This window comes from Macaca fascicularis, chromosome 15, assembly GCF_037993035.2.
Source record: "Macaca fascicularis isolate 582-1 chromosome 15, T2T-MFA8v1.1".
Classification (NCBI taxonomy): Eukaryota; Metazoa; Chordata; class Mammalia; order Primates; family Cercopithecidae; genus Macaca; species Macaca fascicularis.
Genome location: NC_088389.1, coordinates 586,116 through 603,947, shown reverse-complemented (window position 1 = coordinate 603,947; position 17,832 = coordinate 586,116). Strand labels below are relative to the sequence as shown.

Below are 17,832 nucleotides of genomic sequence, written 5' to 3'. Positions count from 1 at the left end.
TTTTGTGGCATTAAGTGTGTTCACACTGTGGTGCCACGATCACCGGCATCCATCTCCAGAACTTCCTGGTCTCCCCACGCTTGAAACTCGGTCTACCCAACACCAGCTCTCCTCCCGCCCCAGCTCTGGGAAGCACTACAGGTTGCTTACAAAATAGGCTTTTTCAGTAAGAGAAGGGGCAAGGAAAAGAGCTCTAAAGACTGTCTTGAGATTTGAGGAAGTGTTTTAGGTTTTGTTGTCTGGTTCCCGGTCTAAAGGAACTATTGAAGACGTGGGAAGGCGAAGGTCTGTGATCTCAGGAAGTGCTGGGCTGGGCAGCTTTCCCACTGTGACGGGGGCACTTGCCCTCAAACGTGCCTGAGATAATCGCGTGAGGATGGTGCTGCATTGTGACAGCTCTGAACTTGGTCTCCTTGAACGTTGCCAGGTACATAAGCTTTGGCGGTTACCGTCTAGTGTCTGCGGGAGACCTAGAATTTGAACATTTGTTGACTTTAGGCCACACTCATTTTATAACACTCTACCTGTTCTCATCAATAGGAAATATGCTGTGTCCTTTTTTTTTTTTTTTGAGAGGGAGTCTCGCTCTGTCGCCCAGGCTGGGGTGCAGTGGCCGGATCTCAGCTCACTGCAAGCTCCGCCTCCTGGGTTTACGCCATTCTCCTGCCTCAGCCTCCCGAGTAGCTGGGACTACAGGCGCCCGCCACCTCGCCCGGTTAGTTTTTTTTTTTTTTTTTTTTTTGTATTTTTTTAGTAGAGATGGGGTTTCACCGTGTTAGCCAGGATGGTCTCGATCTCCTGACCTCGTGATCCGCCCGTCTTGGCCTCCCAAAGTGCTGGGATTACAGGCTTGAGCCACCGCGCCCGGCCTTTTTTTTTTTTTTTTTTTTTTTTGCCTTAATATTCTGTGTTGCCGTAACAGTAGTTGCAGCGGACGCTACTTCTGGTTCATGGTCATCACCAAACACAAGCTTCAGGAAACCGTGTGAAAAATAAAGGGGAAAGTGCTTTTCTGCAAAGGGCTTTTTTGAACATCTTGTTTTTTTCTGGAATATCTGTTTTGCTGTAAAACGTTTTCATATTTAGGGGTTTGTAACGTGTTTTATACTGGTTAGCTTTGAACCCCATGTTTTTGCATGTCATGGGGCTGCTTTATCCTGTTATTCTATGATATAGCAGGTTGGCAAAACTATTGCTTATTTCACTTTAAAAACCAAAGCAGCTTACAGATTGAGTGTGATTCTTGTAAGAATTTAATTGTAAAATTGATTTGTGTTCAACAAGCTTACTGGAATGGCTAGATCCGTGGACAAAAAGATAAGAACATGTCAAGTCTCTGGGCCAGGAAGGACTTCCAAATAATACAAGTGATACACGTTAATTTCTTAACAAAAGATTAGATTTAGTACATAACTGTTTAAAACCTCCGTATTTTCTATTATAGCCATTCCACAGTGCCCATGGGGGTGGGCTGCAGGACTGCCTATGGAATCCAAGGTCTGTGGGCACTCAGGTCCCTGCAATAAAATGGCATCGTGTTTGCATATGACATATGCACATCCTCCTGCAGACAGTCATGTCAGGGTTGCTCGTAACAGCTATACCATGGACATACCATGCGAGTAGTTGTTTAATGAATAATAAAGTCTGAATGCTTAGTACAAACACATTTAAAAATATGTTGATCTATGGTTGGTTGAATCCACAGGCCTGGAACCCCGGGAGAGAGTACAAACTCTAGAAGCAAAACGAACAAAGCACTTGAGGTCAGCAGTGACGGGTGTGGGACCACACTGAATCTTATGTGTTTTGCTGTCTGTGTCACTGTGTCCCGTGTAAACGGGAATCATTTGTAGCTTAAGGTAAAATAGGTAACAGGAAACACTACAGAGTGGGCACGAAGGCGCGGCCCTCATTACCCCGTGTTACAGCCAAGCGTCTGCCTCCTAGGGAAGGATTTGTTCTGTGGGGAGACTATGTGTTGGTGATTTCCGGATGTGTGAAGGGAAACTCCCTCCGAGAAGCGTGGCTTTGGCCGGAGCACATCAGACGAGAGTTAGCGCGGCATGGAGTTTCCACAGTGGCCCTCAGGCCTGCTGCTTCTCTCCTCTCCCCACCCCTGGCCCTGACTCTTACCAAGGGAGGCAAGTTCAGCTCCAGCTGAGCCCCGCACAGGGCTGTGGGTCTCTAGGGCAGGTGCCCACCTTCGCCTGAACAGGCTGTGTCAGAGGAGGGTCTGGCTGTACTTGAGCTGTGAGAAATGCTCTCAGAGATCCAGCATCCTGAAAACCCAGGTGCTGAAGGTTCCTCCTCTTCCACCATCCTGCGGGGAAGGGGGTCTTATCCTGCTTCCCCTCAACCCGAGCTGACTTCTTGTCTGTTCTGTACACCTAGTTTTTCAGAACAGTTATTGTTAATCATCTAGCAGACAAACAACCATAAGGTGACAGCCTGGGAGGGTAGACGGCGCTGGAAGGTAGTTTCCTGAATAACAGCGTTCAGTTTCCTGTTTTGCCATCATTTGACCCAAGGCCCCAAGATAATTGAAATATTGTCAGCCAAACACCGATTTTTTAATCTGAGTTTTTTTTTTCTTTTTAAGTTACGGGTGCAAACTTATAACCAGGGACCTGACAAAAGAGAAGGATTTATTTGCAAAGTGAATGTCGGGGATGGTTGGCATTTGCCAACTCTGACTAGCAGGGACCCAGGCTGCTTCCGTTCTGCCGCCCGACTCCTGATCCTCCAGCTCCTGCCCCTGTTCCCACCAGCAGGAAGAGGAGCGGGAAGGTGCCTTTTCCCCTTTAAGGGGGTGAGGTGAGAGTTGCACCTGCCACTTAGCTAGTCCCTGGGGTGATTCTCCAGCATGGGTGGGAGTTGGGTTTGGAGGCCTGAGCCCCGTGAAGCTGGGGTTGCTGTTCCCTGAGCAGCAGGAAACTGGACTCTGGGAAGTGGGGTCAGAGGGTAGCATCCTCAGGAGGGGCCTCTCGTCCCATTTGACATCTTCACTGCAAAAGGGGGTGTGGGCTTCATGGTCCATTGACAAATAGAACGTTACTTTTTTTTTTTGAAGCACATAGAACCCTAATTCCTTGGCTTTTACTAAAGTGGCATTTTGTAATTCCACATGATTTCATTGATATACTCGCAGGAGAGAATGCTTCCTGTAAACCAGAAGGATCTCTGCGACACTCCTCGGTCCATAGAGTTCATTTTCCCAAGGTTATAGACACAGCCTTAGGAGGGGTTGAGGACACACTGCGGCAGCCTCAGGAGGTCCTGGACATGTGTCCAAGGTGTTTGGGGCACAACTTGGTCTTACACAGTTTAGGGAGACGTGAGACATCAATACATGTGAGACGTACGTTGGTTCAGTCTAGGAAGGATGGACGGCTCGAAGCGGGGAGGGATTTCCAGGTCACAGGTAGATCAGACAAATGCATTTCTGGTGCATCTTTCCAGAGGAGGCAGTTAGATCCGCATTTATCTCCGTGTGCAGATGGGGACTTTGAGTTCTGTACTCTGTCCATGAGGAATTTCCTTGTGGATCGGTTGTGAGGGAGGTACGTGGCTTTTTCCCCCCACCCCCAGTAGCTGTCTCTGTTAGGAAGAGCATGGGAGGCAGGTTTGGTCTAAGCTCTTCCTCACCTTGACGTCCCTTTAGCGTAGTGATTTTGGGGTCCTGAGATGTAGTTTCAACTTCATGTTTCTGAATACACTGGCACTCTAAACAGTGTTGTAGGAGGCATCTAACTTACTTAGAAGAATCTATTTGGAAACACTTGAGCACCTTCGTCCTTGAGAGAACCAAGCCTTTGTTTAGTTTGCTTTGCCCTGAGGCTGTTACGCTGTCCCGGGCTGTGCGGCCTTAGAAAGCTGTGCCCCTGTGAGCTACTGCCTGTGGAATCTGGTGACTTTGAAATTAATCCAGCAGCTACATATTTTGGAAAGCAGATTCCCTCTTAAAGTGTTGGTGATTATGATTCTAGCACTAGAATTTCAGTGTGTATTTTCCACCCTTCTTACTTTGTCTCCTCATACACTGAGATGCTGCTGTATTTGCTCTTAGGCTTCACTGAGGGAGGGTCAGTTCTGACCCTTTCTTAGATATTGACCTTGAACGGACAGAATCGAGATTCAGGAAAACTCTCGAGCTGTGAGAGTGTGCTGATATCTATGTAAGTGGGGTTCATGTGTCAAACTCAGGTTTAAGAAAAACCAATTCTAGGCTGGGCATAGTGGCTCACACCTGTCATCCCAACACCTTGGGAGGCTGAGTTGGGCAGTTCACTTTTGAGCCCAGGAATTCCAGACCAGCCTGGGCAACATAGCAAGACCCTGACTCTACAAAAAATTAAATAGGACAGGTGATGTACACCTGTGGTCCCAGCTATTCGGGAAGCTAAGGCTGGAGGATGACCCAAGCCTGGCAGGTTGAGGCTGCAGTGAACCATGATAGCACCACTGTACTTATGGTGCACTGTGCCTGAGTGACAGAAGAACAACCACCCCCCCACACACAAAATATCAATTCATGCAGTGGCCAGTTCTGCTGGGACCACCTGTTAAGACTACTCTGGGCCTCATGGTTTGAGAAGCGTCTGTCCGGGGTCGAGAGGGAGTAGCTTGAGGGCCTAGAAGCCAGTTCTTGTGGTTGAGCGTGATTGCGGGTGTGGAGTTGGGGGCAGGGCTCTCCACGGCATGAGTGGGTAAATGGATGGGCTTCCAGGACGAGCCCCTGTGACTTTGCCTGGTTTACATCCGTCCAATACAAATCCACAGGCTCTTACTCTAGAAGCTTCTGCAGGGGCTGATGGACTGGCCTGGGGACAGAGGGTGCCCTCAGAGCCTCATGGTGCCGTCTGGTTTAGGAAGAGCACTTAGTCACCTAGATCTAGGATTTATGGCACTACAAGGGGACTCCTCACACTCGGAGCAGCATCCATCTGCATTCTAGACTTGGTTCTAGGCAAAGTATTTTGGAGCCTGTTGGTACCCTGTGTTCTGTTTATGTGTAAAACAAGTTAGAGTTATAACTAGTTAAAACCTATTTTTAAAATTTTGTCACAGAATATGGCAGTTGTGGTGGAGCCTGGCCAGAGACCCCCACACTCAGACGCTGTTGCTTGCTGGAGTTGCAGGCGTTGCCTGCATCGGCTGCCCCTCCCGGCGTGTCTGTGTTCTTGACACGGACGCCCATCGAGGCTCGGCCTGTGGGAGTCGTGCAGCCATTTGTCTCCGTGTTCCTCTGAGGTTCCGCAGACTTCACGGTCCCGTGGCAGAGCGTACGGTATCTGCTTGCATCCTGATTTCCCCAAACCCCAGGACAGACCAAGAGTTCCTTACACACAACTGCAGAGGGCCCCGTGGCGTGGATTTGCAGAGACACAGCGTTTCCCCAGCTTGGCCTTCGTCTCCAGAGTTGGCTTTAGGGCGATAGAAGCTTCCTTCAGACTGGGGGGCCTTGAAGCTTTGGTGCTAGGAATTCGGTGACCAGCACGGATGATACCCCGTTTCTCTGCATTTGTAGCAATAGTTGTTAACACGACCACGAGATGTACAGAGGAAGGAAAAAGGAGGTTTTATTTTCAGAGTAACACTCTGTGCTTTGGGAAATGTGGTCTTGGGGGAGCTGTAAGCACACGCCCCTCAGGAGGGGAGGAGGCCGCGGCATTACACGTTCCGGGGTTGTTCATCGGGCTCAAGGAATGTCTGAACGTTTACAGGGAAAGTGGGGTTTGTTCATCCGGTTTGTGCAATGTCTGAACACTTACAGGGAAAGTCTAGCACACATGCAGTGAGTTAACCTGTAACATCCGTGTTCGCCTTGGGGCAAGTGTAACATTTGAAATGAGGTGGACTGGGCGTGTCATGTACAAAGGTGAGCTGTTGGGCGCAGACGTTTATGCGCAGCCTCAGTCACAGCCAGGACTGGCTCAGGGTCTGCAGCCTGTGGCAGGAAAGGACACTCATGAGGCCATTCTGTCCAGTCGGGGCTGCCGGCAGGGTCCCAGTGTGGGGCTGTCTGGTCGGCCGGCATCTGGAGTCCACCCAGGTCCAGTGGGCAGCGTTCCTCTACACCAGGCTTCTGATTGTGGAGGAGACTTCATGCTGGTTAACACACTGTACAGGAGTAATGTTGTGGGGCTTTGGGGTCCACCTTCCCTATGATGCCGGTTACATTTCTCTCCGGACCTCACAGCCACAGAGACTGCACCTCGTCTGACGGCAGGGGGTGCCATGTTGACATAGTAATTTATTGTATTAACCTTTATTACTATTTTAATAACCTTTTTTTTTCTTTTTAAAGAGATAGGGTATTGCTGTGTTACTCAAGCCAGTCTTGAGCTCCTGGCCTCAAGCAATCCTCCCACCTCGGCCTCCCAAAGTGCTGGGCTTATAGACGTGAGCCAGTGCGCCCAGCCTACAGCCATGTTTTTAAAACTCAGCAGTTTAAAAATCCTATTCCTTTTACCCCCTCAAGCAGGCTGGTTGGCCTTGTGCAAACTGGGGTGTCACGATCTTAGCCCCCCTTTTATTTTTCCCTTTGGCCTCAAATTCTGATAAGAACAGCAGTTACAAAATGGGCTTTAGGTGATTCTTCCGTTACTAAAGCCAGAATTCTCAGCAGTTAGAGATGTTTGTCCCCAGGATTCCAGAAAGCTGTTTTGAGTCAAGCCCGTAGCAAATAAGTAAGGAACTAAACTCTTGGTCCTCTGCTTAGTACCAGGGGAATGGGTTAGTTGCTGATACCCTTTGATCTGTGCTCACGTGCTGCATCTCATCACGGGAAGCAGAGTCGCCCTGTGGAATAAAGCCCGGCTCAAGGTGGCGCGTCGAGACGCTTGGGGCTGTCAGTCCCTTATACAGCGGCAGACTTGGAGACTCAGTATCACGTGCAGGAGCCCAGGCAACCGGAGTGCATCCACCTTAGAGACCACATGGACGGTCGGCAAGATGGATGTCCGGGCATATGGCCTTGACAGGCCCACTGCGAGGTGAATTAGGAATTCGTTAGCAAAGAAATCAAACTCGCCTTTGGGTCCCAACTACTTGGAAGGTTGAGGCGGGAGGATTGCTTGAGCCAGAAGGTCAAGGCCGCGATGAGCCATGGTTGTAATACTGCACTCTGGACTGGGTGACACAGCGAGACTCCAAGTCAAAAAACAAAAACAAAAAAAACAAACCTTACTCTTCATAGCAAGAGGGAGAATTTATCAAAGTAACTGAAACAAAATCTTAGATGATGTAATTTCAGTGGCTAAGTGAGCTGTCCAGCCCACGTGGCTGGCTCACAACGCAACAGAGCCAGGTGCTGCTGCAACTGCCCCCCAACCCCGATCGCTTGTGGACATTTTCTGTTTTCCCATATCTCCCTTTTGGATACGTAGCTCGCTACTTTATAGCTAAGCATCAGTAAAACAGGTTGTCTATTTTGAAAAGTAACTATTTTGTCTTTTAAGGACAGAAAATGAAGCAGGTGACAATAGCATGGCAACCTGGTGAATAGATTTAGAGGAATATTTAATACTTGGCACCACTCTGATCCCTTCTTCTCTCATGCTTAGTTACAGCTACCGCCTCCTAGGACAGAACACTTTGAGCTCTGTGAGTAGGAATTAAACATGTTCTAAATCAGAAGTTTTAGTTAAGCAGTATTTTATGTGAATGCCCAGATCCTAAGTGTTCACTGTACTGGTGTGTGGTGTTGAAGAAGGAACGAGGGCTTGGGGCCACGTCTATGGTGCAGCGTCCGGGTTCCCATATGTGAGATGAGGGCCATGAGACACGGCCTGGAAGGTTCAGACTGTGGGATTGAATGGATCTACCCAGTCCTGGAAAGCCTCAAGTCTAACTTGACTTGGGCTGGTTTTAGGGAGATGCTGGCAGCGCTGTCCACACAGGTCACTGGGAGGGGCTCTGGCACCGTCCCCGTCAGGTGTCTCACGATCAGCCCAGCTTGCTCATCTCAGAAGCTGCTGGTCGTGTTCTCGTTCCTGTTGTTCGTTGCGTGTTATTTAGGTTCTGTTCATGTGGGGACCTAGGAAGTTCCACAGTGAGAGGAGAGCCGCTGAGCCGCCTTCCTGCCTGGACGCCAGCCCCACGGAGGACCGTAACTGCTTGAGGTTGGCTTCTGCCCCCGGCCTCACCTGTGGAGGCATTGATGCAGTGGTACTTTCTAAGCTCCTGGGGCACACAGTGCTGTTGTGTGGATCCACAGGCCACTGTGGCGTCCAAGCACGTGCTCCCGGAGGAGAGGACTCTGCGGGCACTGATAGTGGGAGCTGGCTGAGAGTCCAGCGAGTTGAGACTCCCTGTGACGTGCACAGCTGCCATCTGCACAGCCCCTCCTGACGCCAAGATGGTTGTGCGATAAATGCACAAAGCACATCTCCAGCAAAAAGCCGCCGAGTGTCCACATCCAGGATATATCCACCACGGTGGCGTTTTGGTGTTAATACGATGAATGTGAGCAGCAGGTGGTCTGCATTGAGTGTGACTGTGCCACTGCAGTTTTGTTCTCATGTCTTGATGAGCATGAACGGTTCCTGACGAGGGTAGGTAAGGATGCTGTGACCTGAGACTCTGCAGTATTGTAGCTTGAGGAACCAAGGAGTTTTTCTGTCTTGCAAACCTGTCAGGGAGGATGTTCCAGGCTGGTGACTGCTCCATGAGGTATTCAGAGATCCAGGTTTCTTCCCGACCCCTGCTTTGCGTTCCCAGGGACACGGCTGTCCTTGCTGTGGTTGGGAATGGGTGATTGCCATGCTGGCGGGGGAGGCTTAAGGTGAGAGTGGCCCTGATTTACCTAATCTACATAATGACAGGGAGCCTGGGAGTAAAGTGTAGCCATGGCCTGGAGGATGGATGATGGATGTTGGTGAACGACTGGCTGCACTCACCGCACCTGGCCCAGGAATGGGGAAGGATGGCTGAGTATGCCGTTCAACGGTACCTGGTTCTTTCAGATTTGACTTCCTTATGGATTTTCTGCTGTAAAGAGGAGAGAGCCTGTGGTTCTAGGCCAAGCATCTCACTCATCTCATAGCATCTTGTATCCCTCAGCCAACATTTATGTCAAGTTTTAGAAGTCCTATCAAACTGGCAAGCATTTCTCAATTTGGTTTAACCATTGGATTTTATATCTGTGTCTGCATGTCTATTTTACATCTATGTGGTTATTTGGCACTCTGTAGTACCTTTGTAATAGGTTCTATTTGGTGGAAGTTACTTTCAACAAACCCTTGCTGCTACTTGAATTTTCAAGATTGCAAGTAGAAAGGAGAGAATAAAAACCACATCTTCTCTAATTTTAAAATGTGTTGTTTCTCAAATCACACCAGAAGTACAGATATTACAAATTACAAAAGCAGCCAGAATCAAGGTTAAGAGATTTCTGGGCGATTCTGGCTAATCAGCAGTATTTGCTGAGGTGTGTGCAGCAGAGCAACATGCCAAAAGGCCCGGGACGGGGGAGAGTTGGGAGGCCAGGCTGTGACTTCGGAGGTGTGTTGCCTCAGGGAGAGGAGCTAGATGTAGAGAGGATAAATGGCCACAGGTGTGACCACCGCCATCCTTGCCGCCGTACGGAGGCCTTTCTACAGGGGCCTTTGTGAGCTGAGTTAAAAATCGAAATTGAGAGAGTGCAATGCATTCTTAGTTTTTAAAATAAAATGCTAATAGAGAACGTTTTGTTTGTAAGAATGTAAAATGTTACATCTTTGTTTAGAATTTAAGAATAATAATTTGCTTCTGAGATTTTTGTGAGTGAGATTTGAAATCTTAAGTATGGTTTTTTCTTCCATGTTTTATACATATGCACGTATACACATATATGTAAGGTATATAAAAGGAAAATGAGCGTTTCTGTATTCACATTTATATACACTTCCATAATGTGTATACTTCCAGTCACACTTAGGTCTAAGAGACCATGACTTGACTTGATAACCATGAGAGGGTAATCGCGCCTCCCGCGTTCCAGGCCTCACACAGCCCGTGCCAGGTTTTGGAAGCAGGAGTTTGTCTGCAGCCACTTCGGGAAGCATGTGGTTGCCAGGATTGCCTAGAGCTCCAGGCTGTCTCCAGTCCCAGCCTCCCTGGGGTAGAAGCTGCCCTACCAGGGGCCTGGACATGGACGTTAGGGCCTGGAGCCAGGGACCGCTCCTGAAGCGGGGGGCTCCCCTCACGGCTGGGCATGAGAACCGAGGATAGGAGGCGGAACCAGCCTCGGGCCAGTGCACGGCCTCCCTGAAGTGCTTGCGGGAAGCCCCAGCTGCACTTTGCTGACCCCATAGACAGCACCTCACTCTGTGAGATCCCCCTGGCCCACCCCTCAGGTTCCTAAAATGATGAAGGTTTCCTGAGCTGTGAATTTTTAGGTCTAGGCTAAAAAGTCCTGGGACAGGCTCACAGGGTTCTTTATGTAGAAATGATGAGTGTGCTGGTGACTCAGAACAGGCACTGCACCCTCACTCCAGGGTCCTTCGTGCCAGGTGGAAACGAGCGTGTGGGTCACCCAGAGTCCCTGCATCCTCACTCCAGTCACTGCTCTTTGGTTTCTTAATTAAAAGCCTAAAAGCCTTGATAATGAAAATGCATTCTCCCCAGAGAGTCGAGTTTCCGGTTATGGAGGCTCACCTGTAAATGCCGTGCCAGGTCAAATATGCTGAGATCTGGGCCAGGTCCTGCTTCCTGCCCACGGCCAAAGCAGGTACTTCATTTGGGAGGTGACCCAGGGGGATATCTGATGAGGCCTGCCGGTCCCCGAGGGATGAATCCGCTGGCCTTCACACTCTGCTCCGGCCTCCATCAGCTCCTTTCTACCTGCAAACTGCCGGCTTTGACGTTGCCATCATTGGAGATATGTTAGGGACTTAGTATGGGTTGACACCCATAGGACCAGCAGATCGTGGAAAGGTGGGAACCAGGGCTGGGAGGGTGGTGACCACGGCCAAACTGAGAACCGTGGTGGGCTGGGAGGTCCATCTTCTGTCTAAAGTGTTTTTCAAAATATAAAACATAGTGTCTCAGGAGCATGAGAGGGCAGGCCACAGACGGGGAGAACGCATCTGTAAAAGACTCATCTGAGAAAGGCTGTTATCCAAACCGTGCAAGGAACTCTCAAAACTCAACAAGAAAATGAACAACCTGATTAAAAATGGACCAAAGACCTGGACAGATACCCCAACAAAGAAGATACACAGATGGCAAATCTACACGTGGAAACATGACCCGCGTCTTATGTCATAGGGTGAGGCGTCACTGTGCACCCATCGGCCTGGCCAAAACCCGAACTCCGACACTGCCGCGTGCTGGTGGGTGTGTGGGCATCAGGACCCTCACTCATCACTGGGGGAGGTGGGGCAGCTGCTGTAGGAGGCAGTGTGGCGGTTTTCAGTGGAACTAAGCTCTCCGACCACAGGAGCAATCACAGTCCTGGACGTTTACTCGGAGGAGCTGAAAGTTTACTTCCATGCGGAAATGTGCACACAGACGTTGACAGCAGCTTTATAATTGCCAAAACTAGAAAGCAACCAAGATGCCCTTCAGCAGGTGAATGGATAAACTGTGGTATGTCAGATACTGGGATATTATTCAGCACTAAAAAGAACTGGACCCCTAAGCCATGAAGACAAGGAAGGATCTTAAATGCATGTTGCTAAGTGAGACTCCAATCTGGAAAGGCTGCCTGCTGTCTGAGTCCAACCACAGCACAGTCTGGAAAAGGCAAAGCTGTGGAGACAGTCAAACAGTCAGTGGCTGCCAGGGGCTGGGGAAGGGAGAGATCAATGGAAGGAGCATAGGGGATATGGAAGGTGGGAAACAACTCCAGGTGGGGCTTTCATGGGGGATGCATGCCGTTCCACGTCTGTGAAACCCACAGAGTGAGCAGCAGCAGGCCGAGTCCTCGTGTGAGCTGTGGACTGTGGGTGGTGGTGCCGTGTTGATGCGGGTCTGTCGGTCGTAGAGACATGCTGGTCTGGTGAGGGCAGGAGAATGATGGAGGCTGTGCCTGTGCTGGGAAAGGAGATAGGTGAGGACTCTCTGTACTTTCCTCTTGATTTTGCTATGAACCAAAAACTGCTTTTAAAAATGTCTATTGAAAAGACAAAAGAGTGCTGGCCAGACAACATCTGTGTGAGGGTGTGGCCTGTGTTCTACATTCAGAATTTCCGTTAGAATACACACATCTAAATTTTTCAAAGTTAAACCTTTGCATTAAGTAACTCGCTACCAAGTTACAGTATCAGCTTGAGCGCTGCCAGGATGGCCAGGATCCTGTATCCTGACAGGCTTCTCCCCTTGCAGGTGCAGTTGACGTCCATGGCCACATCCCAGTAAGCAGCAGGGCTGGAATCAGGAGTCAGGCTTTGCGGGACAGAGAGGAAGTGAGATCTGTAAGCACGTGGCTGAGGGCCGGCAGGGGGGAACCCATGGCAGGGGGCCGGCAGGGATGACTTTTTGATCAGTTTTCCTTATCGCTGAGGCCTTCCTAGACTTGGGGAGTTGGAGTCCCCACTCTCGGGTGCCTCAAAAACCAAAGGCTGCTCGTAATCCTCAAGTTCCAGATGCCTCAGGGGAGGTACCTGGGTTGTTGGGTGCAGTTCCGTTATTTGCTGCTCGGTGGGATTTGCCCACAGCATTTCTGGTTGTTTCTAAGAGCTGATGTTTGAGCTGCTTATAATCACATATGGATGTCGATCTACCAATAAAAGTTAAGAGCAGAATTTTAGTTCAAAGAGTTGTGAAAATGCTCAAGGTCGTGTACTAATGTATACATTACATTTGTGGAAATATCTAAAAGTCCAGGATTTATATTAAACACTTCTCTTGATTTTTGTAATATCTACCTGTCATTTTTCCATTTGATTAATAGATGTCAGAGGGCTTAAATTTTGAGTGCCTGAATTCACTGAAACTAAAACTTCTTACATCAAATGTAATTGAACTGAACATAGCCAACAGTGCATGCTTTTATAAGTACTGATTAAAATATATAGAAAAACACATATCCATGAACATGCAGATGGGGGCAACATGTTAAACCGTGGAAGTAGAATTAGTATTCTTTGTTTTCTGAGAAGACAAATTTTTAAAAAGCTAAGGGGTCTTATAACTTTCTAGTTTCCAACTTATTTACCCTAAAGTGGAAGATTGACAGCAGCAGAAGAGGAGATCCTGGGCCAGTGCAGGCTCTGGGAGCAGCGGGGTGAGTGCTGGAAGGAGCTGGCTGGAGGCAGAGCCAGGGAGGTGCTCAGACAGGCCAGGACGGCCTCAGGGCACGCGGCTCAGTGAGTGAGAAAAGGTTCACATTTCTTGGAGAGCCCTTGACTCTGCCCACGGAAAACCCAAACTCCTTCCAACGGGGATGTGCATCTCATGTAAAAGTTGTTACTCCCAGAAAGAAAGCCAGTGGATGTAGAAATTTTATGTATGCAGAAATAATTTCAAATTTGTTTCTAACCTTATCCTTTTCTTCCCCCATCTTAATGTGTGGTGACTTTCTGCAGGTGACGCACACATCTTAGGAGAGCGCTGTATTTCAGTTGCTGTTGGCTCTGATGTGACTTTGTGGTGTGCGATGTTCTTGTTCTGAGGTTCTGCCCAGAACGTGGCTCCTCCCTGCTGAGCGTTGCTTGTTGAAGGCCCGTGTGGAAACTTTCCCTGTAAGCTCGTTGCCCACAGCAGTCTTGGTTCAGAAATCTTTGGACCTCCTGAGACTCCACACAACCTTCTAAACTTTCTAGCGTGACCTTTTCATTTTACTGTTCCCCACTAACTCAGATGTTTTCCAGAATGTAAGTAATCTGCTGCATGCAGGGCGGGGAGTGCCCTCCGTTGGCTCTGGGGAGAAGCATCGCTGTTTCTCCGGGTGGAGCTTCCCGCCCACCATGGTGTGCTCCAAGACGCAGCAGGGTTCCTTGGCAGAAGTAACCGTCGAAGGCCCGTGTCTCCGTGGCATGGTGGCTGTGGGTATGCGGCCATGCCGGCCCCTCCCCATCAATGGCACCACGGAGAGGAGCAGGGGGAGGTCTGGGATCTGTCTCCAGAGTCACAGCTGTGCTTCCGAGACTGCGTCGTCCGTTTGTAACTAGACATGCAGAGAAAGTGTTGGAGATCAGCAGGAGACGGTGTCTGTCCCTAATGAGCTCAGGCATGCCCTTGATAGGGTCAGGTTTCTGTGCGGCTGATCTGGACTCAGCCTGGCTGTGGCAGTGCAGGTGACTGCTGGGCTTTGGCAAGGCTGCACCCACTGTCCGTCTGAAATGGCCCCCTTCCCTGGCTCACGGTGCCAACTGGGTGCCCAGGCCTGTGTATGTGTCGGGGAAGGGGTGGGTGGGGGTCCTACTTTATTGCCGTATCCAATGGCACGCGGGGTCAGCACTCAGGAAACATGTGCTGTGTGGGTCAGCGATTGAGTTCAGAAACCTGGAAAATTCAGCAGTGTAGGCTTTGGGCATGACCCGTCCAGCCTTGGGGCTCTTTCTTTCTCTGAATTTCCTTCCATGGCATCCTCCTCATCCCAGGGGCCCCTGTCCCCGTATGGCTGTTGGCAGCTTCACAGGTTCCTCTGCCTCCCCTCCCAGGCCCTGGAGTGGCTGGGACAGCTAGTGGCTGTGCAGACCCCACAGCCAGTAGATCGTGGGTGCCAACGCCTTGGGCCTGGGTTACCTGAGTCAAGGACTCCAGTACATGGCTGAGCTCACCCCGAATGTCTGGATCAGAAGGCCTTGGGTTGCAGAAAGGTGGGAGTTCGATATCGAAGGACAGCCTCCAAAGCAGAAGGGGAAATGGCTGTGCTGGATGGGCAGCTAGAAGAGTCTGTGCACAGCCTGGGACCCAGTGCAGACACAGAGCTGACATGGGCACTGCAGTGACACGGCCACCGTGGAAGTGGGCAAAGTTATAGGCTTCAGATCGATATGGAGGGGCTGGTCTAAAACAATCCTCTGTTTCCTTTAATCCTAGCAACTGCTGGCTTTTGGGGTGGGGGAGTGAGATCTGTGGTGGCCGCGAGGAGAGACAGGGATTTTAATTAAACCCCTCTTTCTGGGAGAGGGGAGTAGCCGTTTCTGTAGGGCGGTGAGCATCGTCATCTCAGGCAGCTCAGGCTGCTGTAACGAAACACCATTGACTGAGCGGCTTATGAACAACAGGAATTTGTTTCTCACAGTTCTAGCGGCTGGAAGGCAGGATCAGGGTGCCGCACGGGTGGATTCTGGTGTGGGCTCCTTCCTGGTTGGCACACACCTGCTCTCTGGCCCTGACACAATGGGAGGGTGAGGGATTTGCTGGGCCCCTTTCTGAGGCACAAATCCCATTCAAGGGTCTCCAGCCTCGGGAACTCATCACCTCCCAAAGACCTCCTGACAGCATCACATTGAGGGTGAGGATTTCAACCTGTGTTTTGGGGGGCAGGCAGTTCGTAATCTTCACCCTCTTTGTGTATTTCTGACTCAACATTGAGTCTGCCTTTGGCTCTCCAGGGGACAGAGCCTGTGTGGACACTGAGCAAGGTCAGAGCTGCAAGCATGTGCACATCGGGGGCAAGGGAGCTGCCAGGGGTGTGAGAAGGGGGTTTCAGCGTCAATCGGAGCTGCTTTCCTGGCAAATGTACTCATACGCTATCCTGGCAACATTTGCTTTTCACGAAGAGTCGATGAGGCAGTGGGGGCAGCAGGCGGTGTTGCCAGAAGCTTGGAACTGATGGGCAGCAGAGAAGGGGCAGAGGCCATGACCTTGGGGTGGTCAGCAGTGCCAGGTGTCTGCCCTCCAGGTCTCAAGTCTGTGATTGTGCAGAGACTGAGCAGACCTGGAAGGTGTCCACATGGTGCCTTTTCTCCTGACATTCTGGGCACCACGAGGAATCATTCCTGTCTTCAGCACTAGCAGGAGACTTTTCCTGAACACCTGCTCCTCTTTGGCGTTGTGGGTGTGAAGGGGTCAGAGTGAGCCTGTCTTCATGGAGCTTTCAGACACCATGGGGATAGTGTGGCACAAGTGTCGGGCTCAGGGGGGACGGAGGCTTTCCCCCAGAAAACAGCTGCCGATTCCAGGATGGTCCTCGACCCCTCCTCCCTCTGTTCCTCTGCGTCATGTGTGAATTAAGGCTGTTCTATCGTAGCGGGGGTGTCATGTTAACTGGAAGTGTGCTTTTTTACTGGGCAGAAAGGAAATTAATGGTACATTTGCCAAGGACAGCGAGGTTTGATTTGATGAATCCAGTGGGGGAAAGGAGAAGGGGCTTGGCTGTGTGGGGATGTGTGTGATGGGAGCAGAATGGAGCAGCCATGCAGGCTGTTGGGATGGAGGGGCCACGCCCGCATTTCCATGGGGTCCGTCGCTGTTTGTGCCACTAGACCTGAACCTCTGTCTCTACAGTAGTAACGCATCATTCACGTCCCAGCAGGCCAAGTCCTCAGGAAAATGGGGCCAAAAAGTAGAAAACCATGACCGTAGAAGGTAACGGCACATGACTGAGCTTTCTGGGTGGTGCGTCCTTGTGATAAAAACAGTCCTGAGCTGAACACCAGAATGAAAACGAACCGTCCTCCGTGCTGAAGGCGGAAGAGGTGTGCTTGGCTATCCGCAGTGCCTGCCTGTTTGGGCGGTGATTACTGCAGGTCACACGTGCTGTACAGGAGGAGGGCAGTGAACTCTGGAGCCAGGCTGGCCGGGTGCAAGTCCCAGCTCCATAGCCAGCTCTGTGATCTGGGACAATTCACCTATGTCCTCTGCCTCTCGGTTTCCTCCTCTGTAAAAGGGGGGTAATAGTCGCATCTATCTGAAAGGGCTATGTGAGAATTAAACGACCTTGTAAATGTAAGGGGCTGAGAACAGTATCTGCTCTTGGTGAGCAGAAGGATGACCAAGGAGGTGACCAGCAAAATACCCCTTTCGAAGCCTCAATACTGTTCCATAGTGAGCAAAGACACAGCTCCTCTATGGACGAAGCCATTAATAGTCGATCCTGGCAGGCAGAGTGCAGATTCCTTCGAATCAGAAATTTGAACTCTGACCAGCGACTGCTGTACTGATTGAGTAAATCTTAGGATTTGTTGTTAATGGTAAAGTCTACAAAAACAGAAACAGTCTGAAGGAGTTTGAGAGGGTGTGGGCTCAGCTGCAATCTCTCCTCCCAAGGCCGTTGGTTAACATCATCTCCAGCCCTGTGGAAAGACAGCAGCAGTGAAGAAAATGTCGGGCAAACATTTGGTGTGTTTGTACCCTTCTCCCAGAAATCCTAAATGCTTTGCATGTTTCAGCTAATAATTCATTGAAATGGATTATGCTGACCATTTTATAACCTACTTCACTGCTCTCCTGTCTAAATCCATCCCTTTGTGACACATTTTTTACACTTGGCTCATTTTTTCAATTGTGTTTGCTGTCTTACTGCCATGTAAAGGATAAACGTGCATGTCTATGTTGATTGGACTGAGACAGCTAATGCTAAATATGTCTCTGTTCCTTGAAGGTTGACTTGTGATGGTGTCATTTAAGTCTCTTACTTTTTCCCCTTGAGTCAGCAAAATATTCCATGTTACTTTGAGCAAAACTTGCTCACTAGTGTTATGGAGGGTATAAAAGCAAATGGAATAAGTTTCCTGCCTTCAGGAGGATTGAAATCTCAAAGTCGGTATGACAGCATGGATGGGAGTCAGCTCAGTTTGCAGCTTTTAAAACATGTTGGAATCTTTCCTCTGCCACTTTTAATGGTGAGACCCTGAGCAAATCATTTCCACAAGCATCAGGCTCCCCATCTATGACATGGAAGTAAAAATAGCAATCTTGACAAAATTGTGATGACTACAGACGTGTACCTAA

The 17,832-nt window shown here is 49.8% G+C and overlaps 2 long non-coding RNA genes across 2 annotated transcripts in view; one reads left to right on the top strand and one right to left on the bottom strand.

The window, feature by feature from the left end:
- Positions 1-17,832, bottom strand: part of LOC135967298 (uncharacterized) — a 122,843-nt gene that overhangs the window by 14,469 nt on the left and 90,542 nt on the right. Inside the window, exon 5 of the long non-coding RNA XR_012424000.1 lies at positions 10,642-17,174. This is a non-coding gene — a long non-coding RNA (uncharacterized lncRNA). The remainder of the gene's footprint in view (positions 1-10,641; positions 17,175-17,832) is intronic.
- Positions 1-17,832, top strand: part of LOC135967297 (uncharacterized) — a 130,894-nt gene that overhangs the window by 64,328 nt on the left and 48,734 nt on the right. The gene's annotated exons all lie outside the window — the stretch shown is intronic.